Raw genomic sequence first — 13517 nt, 5'->3', positions numbered from 1 at the left:
ATTCTTCCGAAAAAATTTACATTTTCAAAGTTTAAGATGAAACTTTGTCTTAATTTTTAATTTGTGTCATCTCATAATTATTCTCACATAATTTTCTTTTTTTAATTTTACGATGCATGGAACAAAAAAAATATTTTGCAATTTTTTTCCCAGTTTTTAAAAGAGTTTGAATATTTTCCCTTAAGAAAAATAAACTTTAGAGAAGATGGGGGAAAATTACAATGATAAAAGCTGAAGGGTTACAAAATTTTACGCCTGTCATTAGCATATGCTGGCTTTATTTAAAACAAACATAAAAATATAAATGCATCTTGTTTTTCCTCATCCATTATATTTCCATAAAAAAAGTGAGAATTTAAAAATACAGCCCGGATTAAATTGCTGCATTTTTTTTTCGGGTTTAACCTTAGAATAATTAAGGAAGGATTTTGCAGTTGAAATTTTAAGCAACATTTCTGCGGGGTAATGTATTATGTTATCTTTAAAGATTCTATAAAAGTAAAATATCTAACAAGCAAATAATTTTTAAAAATGCATTAAATTTCACTTTGACAGCAATGTCTGCACTAAATTGATTCCATATATTTTTTCATTATTTTACTTATTTATGCATAATTTTTATAATTTCAAATATATATATATAAGTATGAAGAAATTACTTATAAATCTTAACCATGAAATAAGTATTCATTTCGAATTAAGCATACAAGAGAAATAAAAATATACCACAAATTCTGTACGTATTTTCTATCCATTATATTTTTTTTTAATTTTTTTTTTCAAAATTATAACATTTTAGTTCATTAGCCATATGATCTAAATTATATATCTTGTTCCTTTAGATTAAAAAATGAAAAAAAAAAGGAGAGAGTATAAGATTCTGTATAAATGTGTTATGGCTATCCCTGATATTATATCAAAAATGCTAACAATTTCTGTGCTCTTACTTATAATAAAAGAGAATGTATATATAAATCTGTCTTCTGGCTCTCTACGTCTCTATAATCTACATCTAGATATCAATTTGGCAAAAAATGTTTTTGAATGTTTGAAATGTGTACCATGGAGCAGTTTGTTGTTATTAAATCTGTGGTGAATGAAAACAATGTTAGTTTAAGGAGATCTTTCATGATAGTTTCCAAAAATAATATTACAAAAAAATTTAATTTTACTCTGCTTTGAAAATCAGTAAATTTTTATTTTAATGGTTTCAGTTTAATTACAATGCTTTCCTTCCTTTTATTTTGACATTTTTAAAAATATTTTTTGCTTAATTTTCATCAATAGTTGTTATTGTTGTTATGAAATCCAAATATTATAATTATAATTATCAAAAATAATATTACAAAAAAATTTAATTTTACTATGTTTTAAAATTTCAAAAATTTTCCAATTTTAATGGTTTCAATTTAATGCCAATGTTTTCATTCCTTTAATTTCGCATATTTTTAAAAAATTAGTTTTTGCTTTCAACAATAGTTTTTACTGTTGCAATGAAATTCAAATCTTTTTCTTTATGCAAAAAATATTTAATGTGATGATTCTTCCACTGTAATTCTGATTTTTATTTACTAATTTTGCATTAAAAAGAAAAGAAAAAGAAAATTATAGTATCACGAAATTCAACTTGCAAATAGAAAAGGGATTAGCCGGTAATTGCCTGTAGATGTATAGAGGATCATTAAAAATTGTTTGAAAACCAAGAGATTTCCTGATTGCATCAAAATTAAGAGGGTGCAAGAAATTAGAAAAAAATCTCAAAGTATAAATCTTTCTTTTAGATATTTTATCATCAAAACATATGCTTACGTATAAGTAAAAATGGAATTAAAATTCAAATCGTTAAATAAAAATGAACAATTATTGGGTTTAGAGAAGTAGGTATATTTTTAGAAACTTTACTATGAAACAGTGAATTTTTCGAATTTATACCTAGTTAAAATGTATCAGGCGTTTTAATATTCGAAGAAAATATGCATAATTTATAATAAAAATCCTTGTTAAACAAAAAATAAAATTGGCCATGAATATTTAGCTTTCGACTTTTTTTTAGATTCTTAAAAATCAATTTTGTTTCAAAAAATTATTAAAAATTAGAAACATATGTATGCAAATATCTTTAAATCTTTAAACAATTAAATTTTAAATGAAATTGCAAAATAATATAAAATTGTTTGCTTCATTTATTTTTATATGAATATTATGATAATACTGAAAAAGTAAAAGAATAGAGTGATGAAATTATTTAAAATTTTTAAAAGTTAGAATTACTTATTTTCTTAAATAACATGTTTTAAAATGAGTTTGAGAGATATACGATGTGTTTATATTCGATTGCTTATATAATAGATAAAAAAAAGTTTAATAAAATACATTTCTTTCAAGAATGCATGGATTGAAAAGTTTCCGTGATAATTCAAATATTGGTATTTTTTTTTAAAGTAATTGAATTTAATATTAAGATTTTCTTAAATGTTCACATATATAGAACAATCCAAGGCTTCTTAAATAAGAGAAATTTGTGAGAGTTAAAAAGAATAGCCTTAACTAGATTTAATTAAAATCAATTTTTTAATTTATTTTCAAAAACAATGGTTCTTGTAGGTGATTTGCGTTAATTTGATGCAAATGATCAAATCAGGGCAAATTATTTTTTTTTATAGCTACATGATTTAAATTTGTTAAAATTCTTTTTTTCGCTTCTTTGAAAGGATGAATATTTCCACCTCCCCAAACGCAAGTTTAATTCGCAAATTTGGCCGTTTCCAATAAATTCAAGTTTTGAGGTAAATTATTTTTCGTTATATTTTTTTATTAGAATAATCTTTTATTATATTGTCCCCAGTTGTATAGATTTTGAAATACTTGAAATATGAATATGAAAAATAAATGAATAAACTCTACCTAGCAAATTTATGCTTCAAAATTAATTTTAAACTATCAAATATTATATTTCAGGACAAGTATATGTTCCTAACAATATTGCTGGCAAGAATCGCATACTTTCAGGAATATCCTATTGGCGGTTTCAGTTAAAATATTTATTATCTCGTCCCTTTGAAGAAAGTTATGTTGATTAATTTTATAAAACTTTTAATTCTCCATTTATAAATTCTGACAAGTATTTATTCCAAGATGTTATTTTTAATAATTTTTTCAACTTTCCAAAATCGGCCTTATTTTCCATACTTAAATAATAAAAATGAGAAGAACAATATCGATTCTTTCGTCTCTTTTTCTTACAAGTGCATTGATAGTAGGTATATTATTTCTTCTTATTTCAAATCTGAACATAATTTCATTTTTTCCCCTGAAACCCTTTACTTGTCCCTAAGAAATTATTGCTTACCAATCTAACTCTTTAATCAATAAATAAATATCTTATTAGAAGTCATGGCGGCAGTGAAAATTTCTCCATCGCCATAATCTAACCAATCAACTGATTTGTGTAAACTTTGGTGAACACTTAAAGAAGCTTGTCTTTTTTTTAATGTAATACTCTTAGCAATTCCTTATCGTACAATGTAGTTAACGCGTAATCTTGAATCAACATTTTATCTTTTCTCATTACCGCTAGGAAGACATAGGTAGAAATAGGGTACTTAGATGGAAGTACAGGTCATTAGAAATAGTGCTAAATCGAATGGAAAATTGGAGCTCATTCGCAGAAATAGGTACATTTGTGTTATATACAATTGATAAAAATCTAAAGTTGTAATTTGAAGTATGATTTCGAAACATAAAAGAGGAGGGGGGGGGATTTCAACAAATATAACGTCGTTAAATGTTTCCAACTATTATCAATATCTTTTAAGAAGATGGTGAAATTCCCTGTTTATACAAAATCCCCATTTGGAGTTATTGCATTTTCTCTGGTAAAAGTTATGTCGTTTGAAATTTGTCTTGCTGTTTGTTCTGAACGATAATATATCTTTTAAAACAGAAATAGTGAAATGCTGATCATATGAAAGTTTTCTTTTAATTAAATTTAAGTACTCTATTAAAGTTTAAATATTGTATTTTTCACTTTCAATAACTTTTTTTCAAATTTTTATCTTGAATCAGATTATTGATATATGTTGCATTACCCTTTGAAGAGAAAATTTAATAATAAAAAGTTTTGGTAATCATTGAGAAGATGCAGATATTTGCTTGGATGTATTCCTTCAGTAAACGAGTTTAGCAATGAAAATATTGTCGCGTAGATGAAATTACCGTAGATAAACCATGTGTTAACTAAAATCAAAGATAAAGCTAGCTAATCCATTCGAAATTTCATTCAAGGAAAACCTTTCATCTGTTTTTATCCACAAGAGTTTCATAGTACAATGACTCGAATCTTCCAGATTTAGAAAGATACAGAAATTATAAGAACATTCTAGAACAAACGAGAAATAACAGAAAGTAAATGAATAACAAAACAATTTTGAGGCAACTTGCGAGCAGTCAGATACGAAATTGCGAGCTGTCGCTTTCAGTTCACAACACTACTACTGAGCCATTCAATCCAAGCCAAGTTAGGTCAGGTTTCGCTACAATATAAACAACTATACTTGGAATCTGATTAAATCTAGCGCTTTAAGAATGCAAATCAAATCTGCACATGCATACAACCTTTTTGATATATTTCTGATTTGTATATTAGTTATCATATGATTTTTTAAGTATTGTTAACCTGCAAATCCCCGCTATCCATATGTTTATTAGAAAAACGCAGAGAACATTTTTAAAAAACTATTAAGTAAATTACCTTTATGTTACTTAAGTAAATTACCTTTATGTTACTTAAGTAAATTACCTTTATGTTACTTAAGTAAATTACCTTTATGTTACTTAAGTAAATTACCTTATGTTTGTCATATATGAGCACAATATTTAAAGCATAAAAGAGCAGTTTCCATTTAAATATTGCATTTCATATTCCCTTTTTAAGAATATTGTTGTATGAATTTAAAAAAAAAAGTATTATTGAACTGAAAATATAATGAAAAATTTTAGACATATACAAGGTTTACATTGAAATTCTGATTTATTGATAAAAAAACTAGTTTATATTATTGAATTCGGAATGATCGCGATACTATATCATGCAATACTTTTGGATATTTTCATGCTAAAAATATTATTCTAAGTGAAATAGAACATATAGTGTCACCCCTAAATTTAAGTTTTATATCTGTTGGTAATTTCTTTTCAAAACAAAAGTGTAGATGCTATCATTTTGCTTTACGTTTTACTGTTCTGATAATCTCTAGTAATAATTATAGAAAATGAGTCAATGTCCTCGGGCATGAGTGCCTGATTCTTCAGAAATCAGAGTTCGGATATTCTTTCAGGGGTAGTAATGTATATTTTCATCGAATTTGTAAAATTTTAATTAATTATAAATTGATCGATTTTTTGAAAAAATTTTCTGCAATAAATCCCGAAAACATTATTGTAGCAAATATAGAAATTGTTTTTTTAATTATAAATTTTAATTGTTGGGCAAAATTACCAAATTTTTGTACGTTTTTTTTTTCCTTCTATAAACCATTGTTTATGGTTTCTTCCATTTTTGAATGAAAATCGTTTTTATTATTTCATACAATATTTTATCGCCTGATTTCTTTTCTTCTATAAACCATTGTTTATGGTTACTTCCATTTTTGAATGCAAATCGTTTTTATTATTTCATTCAATATTTTATCGCCTGATTTCTTTTCAGATTGAAAAAAAACGACGAAAGAAGGATTTTGTTTAATGTCTGTGTAGTCAACATGGAGAATAAAAAATGGAAATTAGTGTATCACTAAAATTAAAATTTAAATGAACCGGTTAGTTGCATTTTTAATAATGATATGATGTCGTTGGGTTTAATTTTTCTTAGTTCATATACATAATTGACAAAATAGATGTAAGGCTATTAAATAACACAACTTTAATGTCTGATAAAATGCTTAAAAATATTTTTTTCAGAAATCTTACACATAAGTGATTTAATTGCAAATAAATTCTGGCAATATTTCCATTCGAGCTAACTGGTCACGAAAGATGGCTAGTTTTACATGTTTTTTGAAAAAGAGTATGCTATTTATTATTTATTATTGTTCTTTCCTTTTACTTATGGTCAACTGTTTTTTTAGAGTACTCATTTCTGTTCTCAAAAATTATCAGCTATGACTCTCGCTTGTGATTCAAATTACCTATCTAATTAGATGACAATTTATTTAATATCTCTTAACTGTAATAGAGAAGAGAGTATCTGTTTAGATAATATGGGTGAATTGTAAAGGAATCGCATGGCAATCAACATAATACAAATCTATAATCGGAAAGAAATCACTACTTTGTCCAAATAATATTTTATTAAATTATGATAATCATATATCTTGTAACAAACAGAATCTTCTCCCAGAACACCTTTCACGTCTGAAAACCTATATTATATTCAATCACGCCTTCAAAACTACGATTTTATAAATTCTTCTTATATTTTCTTTTATATTGTCCAATGATTGATGGCGTTGATCAATATAAAGTGCTTTGTTTTGAAAACGGAATATGTTTTTTCCGAGTTTTGTCGAGACATTCTTTGTCGAAATAATACGCCTTTTGAACTCTGCTGTCAGCTTAACTCGTCACAGTAGTACTTGTCTTATGACAGCGCAGCCTCAGAGCCATATGAATTCCTTGCTGCTGTCAGTTGTGAAGTTTATTCTGATCGATCATTTTCACAGATCCCAGAATTCCATGTAAAACAAAAGAATTCTAAGAGCATTAGACGCCCATAAACACAATTTATCCTTCTTTGTGGGAATAAAATAAAATTATCATGTACTTATATTTAAATACAAATAAATATATCTAGTTAATTTCCTATGTTTACTAAAATTAATCTAATTTACATTTCTATGCACTGTGCATATAAATACATGTTATCCATCATTAAAGAAGGTTTTAAAGTGTTATGTATATCAAATACATTATGTGTGCATATGAAGTTTACATATTATCGCATTCCTAATGCTAATTTTTCTTTCGGTTATTTTATCACTTTTAACTAGCCTGTGTCATTTTCTAAGCTGCGCTTCTACTTCACAATGCATTATGCACCAAAAGCCTGTTTTTTAAACCAGTGTTAAATTTCTAAATGATTATAATCCTGAGTTCATCCAATTAGACTTATTTATGATTTTGAAAAAAAGGATATTTTGTAACTTTAATATATTTTACCTTATCCTGACAATTCTGTCATCACTATACGGTAAAGAATTGTACCACCTCACTAGTAATTAGTAGAATTATATTGTAGTTTAATGTTTAAATCTTGTGTGTAGGTACAACTCTTTTTTTTTTCTTTTTTTTTTATGTTGCTATGTTAAATTGCTTGTTTAGATATAGTCTGTTACAATATTCACAATTTTTTTTAAATATGTGAATGTTTTTGTAATAATCACTGAGAAGCAAACTATATTTTGCATTCCTTAAGGATTTTAAAGAATCTTTGAAATATTATGCTGTATAATTTAAAACATAACTTTAGTATGTTGAATTAAACAATAGATTAATCTATAGATTAATTCAAAGATTAACATTTTTTTTTCAAATTCGAAAAAATAGCAGTCACGATTTCTTTCGTAGGGCGTCGGTGGCAAGCTCTTAGCTTCGAGACCTGATTTTACCGAAGAATCTCCGTGTAAGCGGGTCTACTGTATGTTAAATCAGTTGTGGCCAAATGCCCTCCCGTTGATGTGGTATTGAAGTTTGGAAAGAAGATGCCAATGTAGTGAATGCCTGTCATAAATCATATATACTTATCATAATATCTCTCCTTCTCATCGGAACGCTCTCTTGCGCGCTACCTTGGTGAAGCTTGTAGTAAAGATCAAATGTTTAATTTGTTTAGTTAAATTTTAAATAAAATTATTTTTCTAAAACCTTGCAATAATTGGAGTCACAGTAAATACACACAACCCTAATAACGACGCCGCTTAGATGTCATCCTCGTCGTCTGAATCGGAGTCAAAATTTCATATTACATTCCAAAATAACTCTAGTGCTGATTTAAATTAGGACTATATATAACTTACGTGCTCTTTCGATAACAAAAAACAAAGAAAGAAAGTATTTATTTCTATCGATGCCTGCCAATTCGGCCATTATTTTGAACCATTTTCTGAATTTTAAATAATTATTTTTCGGTTTAGATAACCATTTAAGCTCCACTGGCATTCCATTTTCCTTTCACTTTGGTATTTTTTTAAGAATTTGACGTATACTCTGAGTAAAGTACTAGCTTTTGAAGCAATTGAAGATTTTTTTTCAATGCCAAATGGTTTTTATGATTTAATAGCATTTTGATGGATGGTTTTTGTGGATTTTGAAGTTTAATGTGCTAAAAGAGATTTATGAATGTGAGGTGAGCAATAAGAATGGCTTGAGGTGAAACTCCATTTCGTGGTTGAATAAAAATAGTTTCCACCCTTATGTGTAAAGAAGGACTGACAGTTGATTATTTATTTATTTTTTTTTTTGACAAATTTTGATTTGTCTTATTTGGAAGATATATTTTCACTCAAATGTTCGCATAAAATTAAATTTTTATTTTATTTTGCTGTAGGATGAAGATATTCTTTATCCACAACCATGAGCTAGAAAAGATAAGGAGAATATTTTGCTGTAAATAAAGAATTTTTTTGTAAATATTTTATGATGCAAGATCCTAATTTTAAGAATTCTGTATTAAAAATGGGTATAACAGCTAGATATAGAACAGTACTATAAGGGAAAATGAGGGATAATATTTAATGAGTACGAAATGCGTTTTATTTTAAAAAAATATTGTCACTGTTCAGAATTAGCATCCGATCATTTCAATTTAGAATTCCCGAATAAAAAACTTTTTCTATCATTTTATGTATTTAAAAAAAATTAAGCGGTAATTTAAGTTTGCTACATTAATTGCTATCCTTTTTCGAATTAATTTGAATAATAAATATTCCGAATATTCTTGACCTTATTTTTATATCTTTATGATTATATCTCTCCTTATCTTTTCATTCTCTTATCTAATATTGTCAATTCTCTCTTACACAGTTTATAATGTCTAAAACAAATTTATTAAATATTATATATACAGTTTAATATATCAAAATGGGAATATATTTCTATTATTTGAAATTTTATTCCAAATTTCCCATCAAATGTACAAGAGAATTAAAGTACATAGAGGGTTGCCAAATTCAATACGGAAATTTTTAAGAATAGTAGAAAACAGAATACGATCACAGAAGTAATCCGAATGAATTGGAGAATACATGTGATGCAATATGTTCGAAGTTTATACAGCAAATAGATTCCGTTTTCAATTTTAGCTGCAGGAGCGTGACTTTCCTGATTCCACACCCGCACATGCATTTTGATGACTCTCTGGCAAACAGTAGAAGTCATTTTTAGATTCCTAAGTATTGGGTCAGTTGCATGTTGAGCATTTAAAATGTTTAAAAAAAAGGAATGCCCTACCGCATGCGTGTTACGTTCTGCCCTCCGTTTTCTTAATGCTAGGAATATAAAACCAACTGAAATTCACAGCCAAATTTATGATATTAATGGACAGAAAGCGATGAGTGATTCTATAGCATTGAAGTGGGTGCGGTTTTAAAGAAGAACATGAAGTTGTTTACGTTGAAAAAAATGTGAGCAGAGGTCTCTGATTGATGATGATTTGTTCATAGTAGTTGAAGAAAAGACTGAGAAGTATCACATCTTCTCCATTAGGACTCTTCCAAAGCATTTTCTTCACATTTCCTCTTTTTTTGTTCAACATCGTAACCCGAATTTTTCTACTGCAAGGGCATGCAAAAGCTCCAGTCTTGCTAAGACAAATGTTTTAACAAAGGTGACAAATAAGCTGAAAAAAATAGTTTGTATTGTATTTCATAAATACATTGGGGTTACCAATTTTGTCACCAAAAGTTTAAAAAAATGTCAAAAAGTCAATGTGACATTGACAGATTGTTAATGTGGCAAAATACATTTTATCAAAATGTCACCAAACACAAATACTCACCTATTTTTATAATTATTTAACAGTTCGTGGATATCCCTATGGATGGAATCTCTTTATTTGGCCATACATTATTCAAGTTCCAGATGCTGCTATCTTAAAGGTAATGCCTAAGCATTGGATTCTTATGAAGAATACACAGATAAATGGTATATAGGCATTTCTAATTTTTTTTTCACAAAATGCAGCATCTCATTTTTCAAAGCAGGTGCACGTGTAGTAATCCTTCTTCGTCATAACTGCTGCTACTCTTATGGGCGGAAGTTCCGATGTTAATTTGCAAATATTGACAATGCAGTACGTTCCCGTTCGGATACGCAATTGCTTCCGGTCTCTTTTGTTGTTTTTAGCTATTCCACACACAAAGTACATAACGAGCATCTGAATATAAGCTAACTGTTCTGTATTCTTCATTAGCAGTCTAAAAGCTAAGTAATTCTGTAACTATTGTAGCAGTAAAAATTCCATCTTATTAATATTTCTGTTCATATTTTCTTAGAAGAGTTTGGAAATATTTCATGCTTCCCAATTTTTTTAACAGTTTGTGTGTTTAATTTTCAATCACTCAGAGGATTCAGTTATTTCTTTGAAAATTAAAAAAAAAAAAAATAAAAAACCAAACTAAAAAATATATTTCATTTTTTTTTCATTTCATGAATTATGTATGCATTAATTATTACGTATATGCGGGATATATATTACTGCCCCTAGGACATGGACAGTACTGCCCCATGTAGGGACAGTAATATTTATCATGTTTTTAAAAAATATATATTGATACAGAATTTTAAACTATCAAAAAGGCAGAAACGCAGTAATAATTGACTATCTCGAATCTGAGATAAGATTCCAAACATTTCCATGAATATGCTTCTTATAAATCGACCCAGGATTCAAAGACAATTTCCTTGAATATTTGAATTTATTTCTTTTCAATGAATAATTTTCAGAAAAAAAATGTTTCCATGGAGCATTTAATAATTTTTATGATTATTAATTTCGAGAATTTCATTTATTACAAAAAAACTTTAAAAGTTATCATTCTTAACTGAATGTACTTTACAAAACAATTTTGACATATTTGAAAATATTTTAAAAATTCGTTTCATATTATCATATTAAATTTGTTACTTTTGGCAACAGAATATTAAAAAAAAATTTAATGAGACTGCTCTATTGTTTAATAACATTCATTTCTCATAAAGGAAAAAAAATTCTCGTTTTCAAGGTGTTACACCCATTATTTCTCACATATCTGAGTGAGTACACATCATTTTTTTCCATTATTTAAAATTATGTAGTGAATGAACTTTCCTCTGTCATCCTTTCTCACGCATCTGAGAATTAAACATCATTCTTTCCATTTTTTAAAGATCTATAGTAAATGAGCTTCCCTCCGTCATTTAGAGGTTATTTCGGGCATTTTAGAAATATTTTTAGAACAAGGAACAGTATAGTCGTTGATTTCAAATGTTCATCATTATTTTTTGTCTCTACTTCATTCTTGCATAATGAAAAACAATTAATTTTATAGATTCAAATATGCATAAGTGATTCATTAGTTTTGTGCATTAACAATCATACTTAATCTATCATATCTCAATCTACTCCAGAAATTCGGTAGCTTAAATACTATCAACTTAATCTCAGAATCTCATATTTTTTCGTTCACAAAATTGTACTAGTGTTAAACAATAAACATTTCATTCAAATATAAATTTTTTATTGAATGTTAATTTAGTTATATAACTAGGATAAGACAAATTATGAAAATTAAAATATTTTCTTACAGTTTAAAGATAAATATTGTTTATGCTTATTACTACTATTCAGTTCCTAATCCAACAATTTCTAAGGAATATCTTTAAATTATCATAGTGATTTCTTATAACTCCAACGGAATTCTGATCTTTTCATCTAGTTTTGAAGATATTCTAGTGGATATAATAACGGCAGGGTGTGTGGTAACGCCAAACAATGATAGGACGTGCCTCATACGGGAAGGATTGTACAGATGCCGGTCATAGTTCTTAGATCACAGCCATAGCTCAGCCATGCTGTCACCGGCACCCTTCCATATGTTTTCGGGTGAAACGGGTGTAGCTTGTTTGTGGTCAATTTTTAAAGACTGTCAAACCTTTGTTGCAAAAGTAGAAAAATGAATAAACGACGATTTTTATGTATGTCACTTAAAATTAATTAAATGTTTGTATAATGAGTACTCGAAAGTTATTGTTCAAACCTTAAACATCTGTTATTGTGTGCCATCAGTAACAAAAATCAAAGTAATTAATTTTCTAACAAAAAATTCAAAAGAATATATTTACTCTAAATTTACTGTTATGAGATTTTCGTGACTGAAATTGACATCCCATGTACTTCCAAATTCTTTTATATACGAATTAGAAATGAATTATTCGTGATTTAAATAACATCTTTGAATGATCTCTGTTTAAAATGGAAAGCAAAGTTTCAGTTGAATTTTTAACAACGTTAGTTTATAAAAAATTATTTCATCATATTCTACAATTTTGAAAGAACCTATAAACATACGATAATTTATTTTCTTTCACAAGATAAATTTTCTTCCAAAATATATAAGAGGAAAAAAAAAATATTGTAATAAAATATTTTTGAGGAGCAAAAAATGGAATATTTCATGCAAAAAAATAGTTTTTTTTTTATTTCGAGATGCAGAAAGTAACATTATTTTAATTTAAAATTCCAACTAGGAACTTTCATTGAAAAATGTTGAAAGAAATTATATTTATTCCAAATATTCAGAAAAATTATTCAGAATATAAATATAATAAATTTGTCAAATTCTTCGTATTTCACACATCCACAGACATAAAAATATGCAATAGAAAATTTTGCTTATATTAATAAACCTGGCATCTGTTTAATCAAAAAAAATTTCCTTTTATCCAGCTCAGTTTTTAAAACTCCTTTAAAAACGAGATTTAAACTCACTTATTTACCTTTTTTTACGCTGATTCAGTTTTTGAATTTTTTCTTCAAATAATTAAGGTTGTTTGAAAATATAAATTTAATATTCATATAGGGAATGTTCAATTTTAAGTTACATTCCAGAAGTTTCTGCTTCAAATAAGAAAAAAAAATGACATAAACATCAAAATAGATATTTTCTATTACCAATATTTCATCCTTATAGAAGATAAGTTTTCCCTTCATCCTGTTTTAAATTTATTTTTTAATTTCAGATTAAGAGACTCATGTCTGAAAAAGACTTAAGCCATTCTAAAAAAATAATTGAGTAATATTTATCTAATATTTTCGTATGTTAAGAAATCATACATGTTTATGATTCAAAGAGAATTAAATTTTGAATTATTGACGATATATTACATTTTATATTAAAATTTTAAACTATTATGCTTCAAAGAGAATTAAATTTGAAATTTGGAATTAAATTTTGGGAGGGGAGGAAACTTTTCTCCAATTTTAA

The sequence above is a fragment of the Argiope bruennichi genome, chromosome 1 (assembly GCF_947563725.1).
Source record: "Argiope bruennichi chromosome 1, qqArgBrue1.1, whole genome shotgun sequence".
Classification (NCBI taxonomy): Eukaryota; Metazoa; Arthropoda; class Arachnida; order Araneae; family Araneidae; genus Argiope; species Argiope bruennichi.
The sequence above is the reverse complement of the archived record's forward strand: the minus strand, read 5'-3'. Positions refer to the sequence as shown.